The sequence below is a fragment of the Neophocaena asiaeorientalis genome, unplaced genomic scaffold (genome assembly GCF_003031525.2).
Source record: "Neophocaena asiaeorientalis asiaeorientalis breed wild unplaced genomic scaffold, Neophocaena_asiaeorientalis_V1.1 scaffold30, whole genome shotgun sequence".
Taxonomy (NCBI): Eukaryota; Metazoa; Chordata; class Mammalia; order Artiodactyla; family Phocoenidae; genus Neophocaena; species Neophocaena asiaeorientalis.
This window is the reverse complement of record NW_020174923.1, coordinates 10,083,527-10,095,508: the sequence shown is the minus strand read 5'-3', so window position 1 is coordinate 10,095,508 and position 11,982 is coordinate 10,083,527. Positions and strand designations below refer to the sequence as shown.

Sequence of the window (11,982 nt, the reverse complement as noted above, 5' to 3'; positions counted from 1 at the left end):
TTCAAGGCCCAGGTGCCTCCTACCCCTGCAAAACCCAACCGGACACCACCAACAAAATGAACAGAAACAACCAGCTCCCTTCTGTTTCCTGGGAATTCCTGCTCTAGAGACTGACACGGGAGGCTATTCTAAGTAAACCTAAGAGTGTGAAACAGGAGAATAAAAGGTGGGGGGGTTCTTTCATTCATTCATTTACTCACTCGATGAATACTGAGTGAGCTCCAACGATGTGCCAGGCGTGTTCCAGGCCCTGGAGATGGAGTTGAATAAAACAGATCAAGTGCCCGCAGGACACTGGCATTCCGGGGTGGGGGAGGGGCAAAGAAAGACCACAGGAAACAAGTGCATTTGTGTGACACCAGATTCGATAATTTCTGGGAAATTATCCGTGTAACAGCTGGTGCAAAGGCTTGATGTAGGGGGGATGCAGGTGCTTGAGTGTGGAGGGACAGCCAGGAGGCCCAGGGGCTGCAGGGGGTGGGGAATGGTTGGAGGAGGGGCCAGTGGTGCAGCAGGAGGCCAGACTGCTTAGGGTCCTGTGGGTAGAGGAGGATTTACCATGAAGTTATGCACCCATGGGCCCCGTGTAAGACCCTGCATCTTACTTTTGCATCCACCATCTTGTCTTATTTTCTTAGAAAGCCCCCTGAATCATATACGCTTCAGAGTCCCCAAACCTGGATTGACCCGGCTTGCAGGCAAATCTGGGTGTTTCCTCCCAGTGAAGTAGGACACCTTTGGAGGGATGCCTCAGGAGAGTGAAATCACCTGAGGAATCTGTTAAAAAGAGAGGGACAAGGCAGTTGCTGCAGTGGTGGCAGGGATAGGTCCTGGAATCTGAACTGGGTGAGATGGGAAGTAAGAGCAGGAGAGGGCATGAGACAAGGTGGTTTGGGACCAGCACAGAGGGATCAAAGAATTGCAGGGCTCAGGGCTCCACAGCAAGAGAGCTGGGCAAGCAGCAGAGGACGTCACACCACAGGCAGCAGTCGGGTTCTAATGATTTGTTTTCCACAAGGTTCCCCTTATTCCCCTGGGGTGTGACCCCTGGTGGCAACCAACTGGCCTTGAAGCTGCTCTCTCTTCTCTTGTTTATTAACACCAATGTTTGTTTCATATCAAAAAACGGATGTTTGCTCCAAAGGCATTTAACCTTTTTTCTTTTCTTTTCCTTCAGGTTGGAAGCCTGTCTCTGAGATCCTGAAGCTTTTCCTGCTGGTACTCGCCTTCCCTAGTAACCCTCCACCCCAAGAGAGTTCCAGAAAGAACCCCAGAGGGCCTCCTTGCTACCGCACAACAGACCTCACCTTCCACTACCAGGTAAGGCGCCACCTGCCCACCACACCCATCCTCGGAGTTTGCATTTGTGGTGGAAAAACATCTTAATGCGGCGATTTTATTTTACATGAGGGAATTGAAGGGACCTTCTTCTGCTGGCTCTGGTTTGCTGATTGTGGTGTCTTCTGTGGCTTCAGGGAGTAGGATAGGGAGAATCAGCAGATCCCCAGGAATGCCTTGGGTGGGATTTTGTAAGGAGTGGCTGCTGAAATCCATCAGCCTGGCCGCGAAGTTGTTATCCCAGGAAGGAAGGTGGACAGGGTGTGTGTCCATTGTCCAGTGTCAGTACAAAATGCCTAGAGGCCAAGGTCGGGGTCTGACCCTCCCCTGCACGGTTCCGTGTCCTGCTGCACACATTCCCCTGTAACCAGTGATGGGCTCTGATGCCTTCATCTGGCTCTAGAGGGCACTCAGCGATTGCCCTGTTCCCCCCTCCAGTGGCTGGACTGTACTTCAACCCTGGCACTCGCCACCTAGAGTTATTGGCAGACCCCAGAGGCTTAGGGCCCGTCCTCCCACAAGACTGCCCCACTTCAGCTGCAAGTGTCAGGGCCACTTGCACTTCTGACCACTGGCTACAAATTCGAGGGTTCCTACAACCCCCTCAGTTTTGATCATTTGCTGGAACAGCTTGCAGAACTCAAGAAAGTGCTATACTTACAATTAGTTTTATTATAAAGATACACATTGGAGGGGTCTGGGAGGGTGCCGGACAGACGTGGAGCTTCATGCCCTCTCCCGATAGAGTTAGGGCAGCTCACCCTCCCAGAACATCCATGGTTTATCAACCACCAAGGTCCCGAGCTTTGGGTGTCCAGAGTTTTACTGGGGTCTTATTATGTCATTGGCCACGTGGTTGAACTCAGTCTTTAGCAACTCTTCCCTCCCCTGAGGTGGGAAGTGAAAATACCAAACCTCTAACCAGTACCCCTTCCTTGAAGCTATCTGAGGGTCTACCTGAGCCACCTGGTTAGCATAAAGTCAGCTGTGGTCTGAAGGGACTTGAATAACAAAAGGCACCCCCATCTTTCAGGAATTCCACAGGTTTTAGAGGTTACCTCTCAGGTACCAGGGACAGAAACCAGAAAAATTCGTTATTACACCCGTGCAGCCCTGCTCCCTGCTGAGAAAATGCGCAAAGCTGGTGGGTCCACGTCATCCAGGGCAGAAAAGACCAGAGCCCCCATACCCTGTAATCGGAAAGATGCCAACAAGAATTCTGGGCAAAGAGACCAGAACACAGGCTGGTCTCTCTAATGCTCCTTAAAAGATGCCCATTATAGAATCCATGGAATCAGATTCTATAGACGACACTGGTGGATCTCCAGGAATGCACTGCTTGTGTTCTTTTCGTGGTGCACATCGATGATCTTCCTGCCTCAGAGCTTTTGGGTCCTTTTCTTCAGTGGGCTGGTGGGCCCACTGACTGGTCTGCATTCAGTCATCCAACCATTCCTGAGCCCCTCCAGGTGCTGGGCCCTGGTGTGGGTCTGGAGATGCAGTGGAGACACACCAAGTTCTTGCCCTTGTAGTGTTTATCTTCTAGCGGGGACGTGGAGGGTAAACAGATGCTTATTTAGAGCAACGTCAGGTAGTGACGCGGCTATGAAGAAAATGAGGTGGGCGGGGGTGATTGAGAACCGTGGAGGCTGCTGAGCACACAGGCGGTCAGGGCGGGCCCTGGTGCTGGTGTGAGCAGAGGTTGAAGGAGGTGACCTGGCAGGGCTCTGAGGGCAGAGGTCCAGGCGGGGGAGCCGCAAATACAAAGGCCTTGAGGCAGTGACGCACAGGCACATTGGAGAAGCAGCAGGAAGGCTGGTTTGCCAGGGTGGAGTGGGTGAGCAGGGCATGGAAGGAGGTGAGGTAGAGAGTGACCAGGCTACGTTCAGAAGCTTTTAGGTCAGGATTAAGGATTTTGGACTTTGTCTTAAGGATGGTAGGAGCCATTGAAGGGCTCTGAGCAAGGGATGAATGACCTGATTTGAGTTGTATGAAGATGACGTTGCCTTCTGGGTGGGGGACAAACAGGGAAGGGAGGTCAGAGCAGAAGCAGGGGGACCAGCAAGGAGGATGCCCCTTCTCCCAGGGAGGGGTGACGTGCCGTGGACCTGGGATGAGAAAGGTGTGGGTCTGGGGACGTGTTGGAGATGAGTATGTTGAACAACCCCTCTTCTACGCTGAAATCACGCTGTCATCCCGTTCCCTAAACCACTGGAGACCACTTAGAGAGCCCGGAAAGGAAGAACATATGCCCCAGACCACACTGGGACAGAGGAGCAAGTCCTCATGACCGATCAGAAAGTCTCAATCCCCCAGGACCTTCTGAAGCTTCCTCTCTGGGGCTCCTCACAGCGTTGCCATAAAACCAGTGCCAGGGCACCATCCTCCGCAGCCCCTTCGTCACTGCACGCACCGAGATACCAGCCTTGCCAACTCTCTGAAGCACCCTCACTGGACACATGATTTGGGGCTGACCTCAGTGTAAGCCAAATAACCCCTAGGGTCATGCACCATCCCCTTAATCTCAGGCTCCTGGTTCTGAGCAAGCGCACCTGGCTCTGTCCCTGGGGGAAGGGCAGCAGAGCGCCCACATCCTGAGGGCAGGTGACTGTGGATCAGCTCTGTGATCCCTCGGAGGGTACTTCTCCTTGCTGCCTGCTTGAAGGAGGTTGCAGGCCCCAGCCTCGCCTTTCTGTGGGTTCGAGAACGAGCGTTCTCCTCAGAAGGTAAATCCTTGGTGTTGTGGAAGCTGAAAGCACTAGACTGGCTGATCCCGAAGGCAGGGCCAGGAATTTGGGGCTCAGAGGAGTGGCTACGCAAGCTCCTTTCCACCCGGAGCGGCCTCTGGGTACACACGCCCTTTCCGTCCCCTTGTGGCTTCCGAAGGCATGCTTGAAGTTATGAAATAGGGAATGCGCATCAAGGGTCTCCTCCCTTCCAGTGGGGTGAAGTCCAGGGGAGAGAAGCATCAAAGAGAAGACCCTCACGTCCCGTTCACCCTGAGCAGCATTGAAGCCTGCAGAGGCAGCTGGGCTCTGTGTATCACCTTCTGATCACCTTCAGGTGGGTGGTGGGTCTGAAGGGAGAGGGCCAGGCACATTGATCAGCGGTCAGGCGTGCCGGCTGCTGAGCCCCTGCAGACACCCTCCCACCCAGTGGCGGTGCCCCCACTCTCCTCAGTGGGATCCAGATGCAGACTTCAGAGGGGGCTGCCAAACCCACCCTCCAGGTGCCCCCATGCTTCCAGAGCTGAGGTCTGAAAAGAAAATGAGGCATGGGGCAGCAGGCATCCCATCTGGTTTCTCTCCCCCAGGGGCCCCCTCACCCGTGACTTAATCACCAGCAGCAGGAACAGGCGTTTTGGAGACAAGTCGACCTGGGGGATGGAGGTTTGGGGGATGACGGTGCTGGGGAGAGGCGCCAACACAGGCACGTATGGAGCCCCTGCATATATACGTCTTCCATGCCCTCTCACAGTGGAAGGTTGCCTGGAGAAAGTGCTCCCTAGGGGTACTCTGGGATCAGTGATGGAGAAACTGCACGGAAGGACACGCAGGAGCTTCTGCTCTGGTGAGCGGGCTGTTCCATCTCCTGTCGCATGTGGGACTGTCTAGTGTAGCTCTCCATCACTGCAGACGCATCCTTGATGGAGCCCTGGGGTCAGGTGGGGGCAGGAAGGGGTCAGAGGAGGGCACGGGAGGAAGCTGTTTCCTCCCAAGACATTGTTCCATCCCTGGCTCCCTTCTTCTGCCTTGGAAAGGGTCCCATAAATTAGATCCCATTCTGAGGCTCAACCTTTAAATATGGATTTGATTTGGATTTTACTGTAAGTTCTGAGTCCTTATTAAAAATATGGGTGGAAATTTATCTGCTGCAAAATGAGATTTGTCTCTTATGTGCAGAGGCAGAAGCCGGGGGCAGATGGGTGCTCCGGACCAACAGGGCAGGACCCGCCTGCCAGTATCCAGAACAGAAACTCGCAGTGGGCATCACACACTCTTCTATCCGCGAACCTCCCCTTTCTCTCTCCCCTCCCCGTCGCCACTCTCATTGGACGGTCTGACTCCTTCCAACCCTCAGTGCTGTGCGTCACGGTCACTCAGACAGAGCAGAGGGCACAGCTGGCTGTTCCTTCTCCAGATGTTTTTTGGGGTGGGGGAGCACCTTTGTTCTGGAGCTGAGAGATGGACAAAGTCTTCTGCTCTGACCTCTGGCCCCTCAGAGGGTGCTCCTAAAACCTGCAGGAGTGAGAGAAGGGGAAAATCCACACCCAAGAAGAATGGCTTTGGGCTGGGCCAGTCGCACTTTTTCAAGTACAGGGGAGAGCGTGTGGCCGAAGCGGGGGCTGCCCCACGCGTGTTGGGTCAGGCATGAGCGTGTCGTGGCTGTGCAGCTGGCACTTCAGGCTGTTGTCCCCCCCCCCCAACGATATTAGAACCCATCTGTCTGCCCCAGTTCCCACCCTAGGGGATGGGCCCCTGAGCGGCAACATGCGACTTCCCATAAATCATTCCCGAATGAGCGTGCTTCCTGCATCATCCATCACGCTCGTCTCTTGTCTGCTTGTTTTTAAAAGCTGTTAAACTGGAATCCATCACATGGCACCCTCGGGGGGCCAAGCCGTAGCAAAGCCTGCCCGCATCAGCAATATTAATGCACACAGAGCTTTCTAGAGCATCGAGGTAAATGTCTCCCCGGTGGTGGGGAGAGGGAGAGCGTGACTTTATCTAGTTACACCAGAAGCTAATGGGATGTTTCTCTGACACTTGCAGTTATTACATTCCTGCCACGCATGAGGAAGTCCCGGTGGCTGCTGGGTGGAACAGGTAATACGCACCTAAACGATGAGGCTGGTGTTTCTCCCTTCTTGCAGAGGCATCTTATTTGCTTCTCATGCCGATATTTTAATTTGAAGACTTTAGCTTGAGCCAGCTTTTGAAAGGAAAGATGAGTCTTTCTAGAAATACCTGTGGTTGCTCTTCTATTGCTAAATGTGTTTGGAAAAGAAGACTTGGGAGAGCGCTGAGGTCAGCTTTAATCCTTCCTTCTGAACATTTACTACTAGAACACGTTCTGGGGATGTGCCCATGAGGAAGGGGGAAGAGTCTGGAACCCTCTCCTTATATTCATTCTCTCCCTATCTCTCTCTCTCTGTCTCTCTTTCTCTCTCTCCCCTCTCCTTTCTTCTGATTGCGTGGGGAAGGCCTGGACCCTGTTTCTCTGTGGCTGGAATCTTCCAGCCTCTTTAACATTCACTAGTGCCGGGTTTGCCTCCAAGAACCCCTCTTTCTGTCCAAGACAGGTGTCACAAACCTCGGTGGCACTGGTGATATGCTGTCCCATCTGCTTTTGGTTTTTTGCTCTCCTTTTCTTTGCCTCATGTTTGTTGGTTGAAGGGTGAAACCGCTTATTGGCACTGGTGTGACATCTTTTTAAAAATGGGAGAACAGGCCAGTATTTTTTGTTGGTGACCTTTGAACTCTGGGAGTGAGCAACCCAGGAGGCTGGGCGGGTGGTGGAGGGCGCTGTCAGAGCACCCCCTCCACGACGGGGCTGTCCAATTAGAGCCCATTAGTCACTCAGTGTGTTAAAGCATTAAGAACAATTAAGGGTGAGAAGAGTTTCCAGATGTAGCTTCAGCTCTGGGGCTGGAAGGGAAGCAATGCTCGCTGCTCCCAGGATGGAAATAGTCTGAGAAGAGTGGCAGGGATTGGCAGCCGTCTCATCAGAGCCCAGGGCTTTGAGATGGGGAAGCTGTGTGTGTGTTGGGGGGGGCTCCAGATTCAGATGCTCTGTGGGAGAGTCCTGGGGCTGTGGCAACAAAGGACCACAGAACGGCGGGCCTTAAAACAACAAATATTTATTCTCTCACACTTCTGGGGGCTGGAGGTCTGCAGTCAAGGTGCCAGCAGGGCCCGTTCTCTCTCCAGATTCTGTGGTCACTGGCAGCCCTCGGCGTTCCTTGGCTGGCAGACACATCATTCCAGTCTCTGCTTCCGTCACCACGTGACTTCTCCCCTCGGTGTCTGTCTGTCCCTGAGTCTTGACACACCGTGCCCCTCTGTGTATGTATGTGTATGTCCAAGTTTCCCTCACTTTATGAAGACTCCGGCTATGGATTAGGGCCGCCCTACTGCAGGAGGACCTCCTCTTAACTTGATCACATCTGCAAAGACCCTAAGTCCAAATAAGGTCACAGTCACAGGTACTTGGGGTGAGGATTTCAACATATCCTTTTGGGGGGACACAATTCTACCTACTGTATCCACCAAGACTACTGGGGAGGAAGTTGAGCCCAGACACCGTGAACTCTGCTTGTCCCCCGCCCAGAAGTACCATCATTAGTCATTTTAAAGACAATGATGAGAATGTACCCATAGGCCAATTAGGAAGTGAAGGCCAGAACCCTCAAGCTATAAGAGGGGCTTCTTGAAAACCCCAACCCAAGGTCATAGGTCCTCTGTAATTCAAGAGGGGGCAGCAATGCCAGGTGCTTTTGGCTGAGATCCTTTCTGTGTCATCAGTCCACTGTTGAGGCTGGTCTTGAGAGCGAACTAAAAGTAAACAGTTCCCGCCGCACGTCTTGGGAACTGTTTCAGAACCGGGCCAGTGAGGGTCTCCCTGGAGGCTTGGGAGGCCCAAAGGAAGGGATGGGAAGGTGAGGGAGAGAGGCCTTGGGGGAAGGAGGTGGTCGGCACGTAGCAGCGCTGGGGGTTAGAAATGTGGAGGCTCTGAAGCCTGAGGAGCGCAGCAGGCTACCGGAGGATGAAGCGTGGGAGTGAGAATCCAGGACTGGGGGAGGCCAGTAGAGAAAGGAACAAAGGTATCAGGGGACGAGGGGGAGCTGAGGCTGCAAACGGCCTGGTACCAGCTGCACTGAAGTCTACGGATACAGAAGTCCAACATGGGTGGGGCATCCTCCTCGGAAAACGGAAACGCCGTCCGCAGTCACCTTCATGTGCACGTGGTGCATCTTCCCGCGAGACTACGGGCCATCGGTATCAGGGCCACGTCGTCTGGTCCGAGCTGTAAAAGGTTATCACCAGCAGCAGCAGCAGGCAGGTGCGTGGAGAGGAGGGAGGGACAGGTTTTTGTGTTTCAGCGTGCTATGCTGACACGCTTGTGCACGCGTCACGTGCAGTTCCTGTAAAGGGCTTCGGACTTCAAGGAGAAGTCCCGGACAGAGAGGTGTGAGAGGTTCTACATGGATTTGTACAAATCCGCTGATTCGAGATTCAAAATGGGCTACTGGGGGCCATGAGGGTTTGTGAGCCGACCTAACCCAGAAGTTGACGTGTGCTTGCTGGTCCCACTGCCGGACGGGCACCGGCCTAGGCCCCTGGGTCTGATTCCATAGAAGCCTTACTTTGTTCTTCTGCGTTGACGTGGCAGTGAACTCCCCTCAAAGGGCAAACAGATGAGTGGGGATTTTTATGGATTGGGAGAAAATTATTTTTTTTTATCCGATTTGCAAGGATACATTAAGTATTCCCAGGCCTGGTGTTTTCAAAGACATCGGTGTTCTGAGGGGCAAAGAACAGAAAGGGAGTGTCAGCAAATGCCTCAGGAAGAAAAATTCATTTAGAAGTAGAGGTCGAGACAAGCTTAACTTTAGTGGGGGGTGTGTGCGGGGCGGGGGGAGAAAACATGGAGGTGGAACAATCCTTTTTATCTTTTTCCTTGAGGCGGGAGAGGAGGTGACGCATGGACAGATGGTGTTTTGAGTGACCTTGTGTCGCTGAGTGTGGCTGGGTAACTGCTGGAATTGCAGGAAGCTCGCAGGGTGTGGCCACCTGCAGCTACCAGTGGGGGTTCATCAGGATGCCAGCATCCCGGAAGGACCTGGAAGCAATCAGAAGACAAACCCAAGTTCAACAAAGATCAAACAGCACACTCATGAAACAGCCTCACGTGGGAGATGCCCCTGGGCCTGGAGCCTCTAAAGCAGTACTTGGGGCTTGGATATTGGTCCAGCTGACACATGTTTCAGGTATCTTAGCCAAGGTCCTCATCTCTGTTAATCCTCACAATGACCCTGTAAGCTAGGTTCCCTGAGGAAACTGAGCTACAGGGGAATGGTTAGCACGGGGCCATCTAGAGTTTGTTCCCACAGCTGCTCCCTGGTGACAACACTGGCTCATGTGTCTCTAGGATCCAAATCAGAGCTACTCAGAGTGAGGTCCAAGGACCAGTGCCTGCCTGTGAGCTGCTGCCCTGGTCTCTGCAAGATGAGGATGGAAGTATTCATTTAGAACCTTTTACAGCCAATGTGAAAGAGCAGTTTTCGGTCCAATTTTGTGTCTACTGAACCTAATAATAAGAAATTGGGCTTTGTATTTTATATGTCTTTTTATTCCATTCTTCCAGTAATCCCATTTTTATAGCTTTAAAAAACAAAAACCCAAAATGTAGGTCTGCAGTAAATTAGAAGTAAAACAGTGAGTTCTTTGCCACAGAGAGTTTGAGAAGCACAGATACAGAGGATACATGAGTCAGATCACAAAACTGGTGAAGTTTGAATAAGCTCTGTGGCTGACTGGTGTACCCAGAGCAGCATCCTTGTTTGGGAATGTGGTCATGTGTGAGGGTGCATTCGTTTACTTGGGCTGCCATGACAAAGTGCCCCAGACTGGGTGGTAAAGGCAGGCATTTTCAGAAGGCATTTTCGCTGAGGCAGGTACAAGCCTTATTTTATCTTCTATGAAGAAATTAATTTGAGTGAGTTTTTCTCACTTTCTGAGTCTAAAGGAAGGACTGGTTATAATTTCTTTAATGTGATGGTGCATCCCAGAGGTAGAACATGCACCTGTATGCGGTAGGCTGTGCTCAGGAAAAGGGAGATTAAATGGCTTGTCTTGGATGATAGAGAGCACACAGTATTTCACTGGAGGTATGAATTTTTCCTCTGAAGACTCCAAAAGGGCAGGAATATTAAACCTGCGCCCCTGAAAGACTGGGCGTCTGTTGCCAGAAGGGGTCCAAGGAAACCTGACATTTCTTTGATGTCTTGTTATCTTAAAAATTCATGCAGATCTTACGTCTCATCCACAATATGCTCTTGTTGGTTGTGACATAACAGTCCTATTTCTCTAAAGTACTTTGGCTGAAACGCTTTAGAAATGCTGTATATGCTTACTCAGCTACCCCCATCTCATCACCATGTTTCCTTGAGGGGCTTAAGGCGGTGGGTGGGGGTGGTGCCCAGGTTTGAGAAGCACTTGGTGGGGATGTGGGGGAAGGGATTCTAACGTGAGGTGCACGTGTGTGTTGGTGGGGCGTGGATTGGATTAGATGAATTTTAATACCATCACCTGTGAAATCTGATGAGCCTCTTTATATAATGCTATGACATTTCATATAGAGGGCCCAGTACACTAGAGATGAGCTACTGAGTGAAGACACCCCACTCCCAATCACCACCCCACCTCCACCAGCCTGCCAAATTTGCTGGTAACAATCTCTACTCTTTCCTCTGTGTGGGTGGGGTGATGTCTCAGACACACCGATGTTGGCCACTGGGTGTGGGTTGTTGTCTCAGACACACCCATGTTGACCATTGAGGGTGGGGTGATCTCTTGGGCTGGTGACATCCATAGTTAGGATGAAATCCAAGTGTGTAAGTATTCACTCTCCAACGTTTATGGAGCACATTAAGGGCAGGAAACAGCCTGGTGCTGTGGGTCCTGAGCTAAGAATAGGATGGTACAGAGATTGATAAAATACAGCCTGTGGTTGGCAGGACAACCCACACATGTGTGCAAAATTCTCACACTGGGTTCTTATTTAATCCTCAGGGCACCCTGTGAGATGTGCATTTCTGTGGGAGGAGCCCAGGTCTGGAGGTATACCTCAGTAAGCAGAGGACCTTGAATCTCTCTCCCCCACCACTTCGTGCATCTTCTCCTGTCTCTGCCCAGCAAGCTGCCCTCCGCCTTACGTGGAACGATCCTTGGCCCACATTATCACTTCCTGTTGGGAGGAGGGGGAACCCACCAGGAAGCTCTGGGACCTTGAAAGGAACCTGCTTCCTGGGGTCACAGATCCGGCTGTATCCAGCTGTGGGCAGAGGTGGGGAGTCCAGTGTGGCAGGCTCCATGCAGCCCCTGGTGTGCTTGGGGTGGGATCAGACCCAAAGACCAACATATACAACAGAGATCTGGGGAGTGCAAGCAGCAGCCCCCTCCTCCCTGCTGGGGGGTCTGAGAGCAAGTGGCCAGGTCCTCATTGGCAGGACACTGAGACAGGGATGTGGGCACAGTTATCCAGGCAGGGGCATGTGGCAGGGCCGGGACTTGACATGGAGTGTGGGCACTCTGCTCCAAGCCCATCTCAGCTCAGGGCTGGTCCCAGGGCCTGGAGGGGCTTTGCAGGACAGAAAGGGAGAGTCATGGGGCCTTGGTGCTGCCAAGAGATGAGCAGAACCCTGGGCTGGAGCCTGCTCCCCACAGATCCAGACCACCTCACTCCTGCCCAGTGAGAATTGGTCCAGGCTTGGACACTTGTCTCTTCAGCCACCACTACACATCAGGGCCCTGGGCCAACCTTTCTGAAATGAACCCCAAAGGAGAATGTACAGAGAAAAAATGCAGGATTTGTTTTGCTCTCTCTCTCTCTCTTTATATATATATATATATATGTACCTCA

At 52.4% G+C, this 11,982-nt stretch overlaps 1 protein-coding gene across 1 annotated transcript in view; it reads left to right on the top strand.

Annotated features, from left to right (window-relative positions):
* The first annotated feature begins 1,178 nt into the window (after nt 1-1,178).
* Nucleotides 1,179-11,982, top strand: part of RBFOX3 (RNA binding fox-1 homolog 3) — a 334,917-nt gene continuing 324,113 nt past the window's right edge. The window contains exon 1 of the mRNA XM_024760895.1: nt 1,179-1,320. The gene's annotated coding sequence lies outside the window, so the exon portion shown is untranslated. The remainder of the gene's footprint in view (nt 1,321-11,982) is intronic.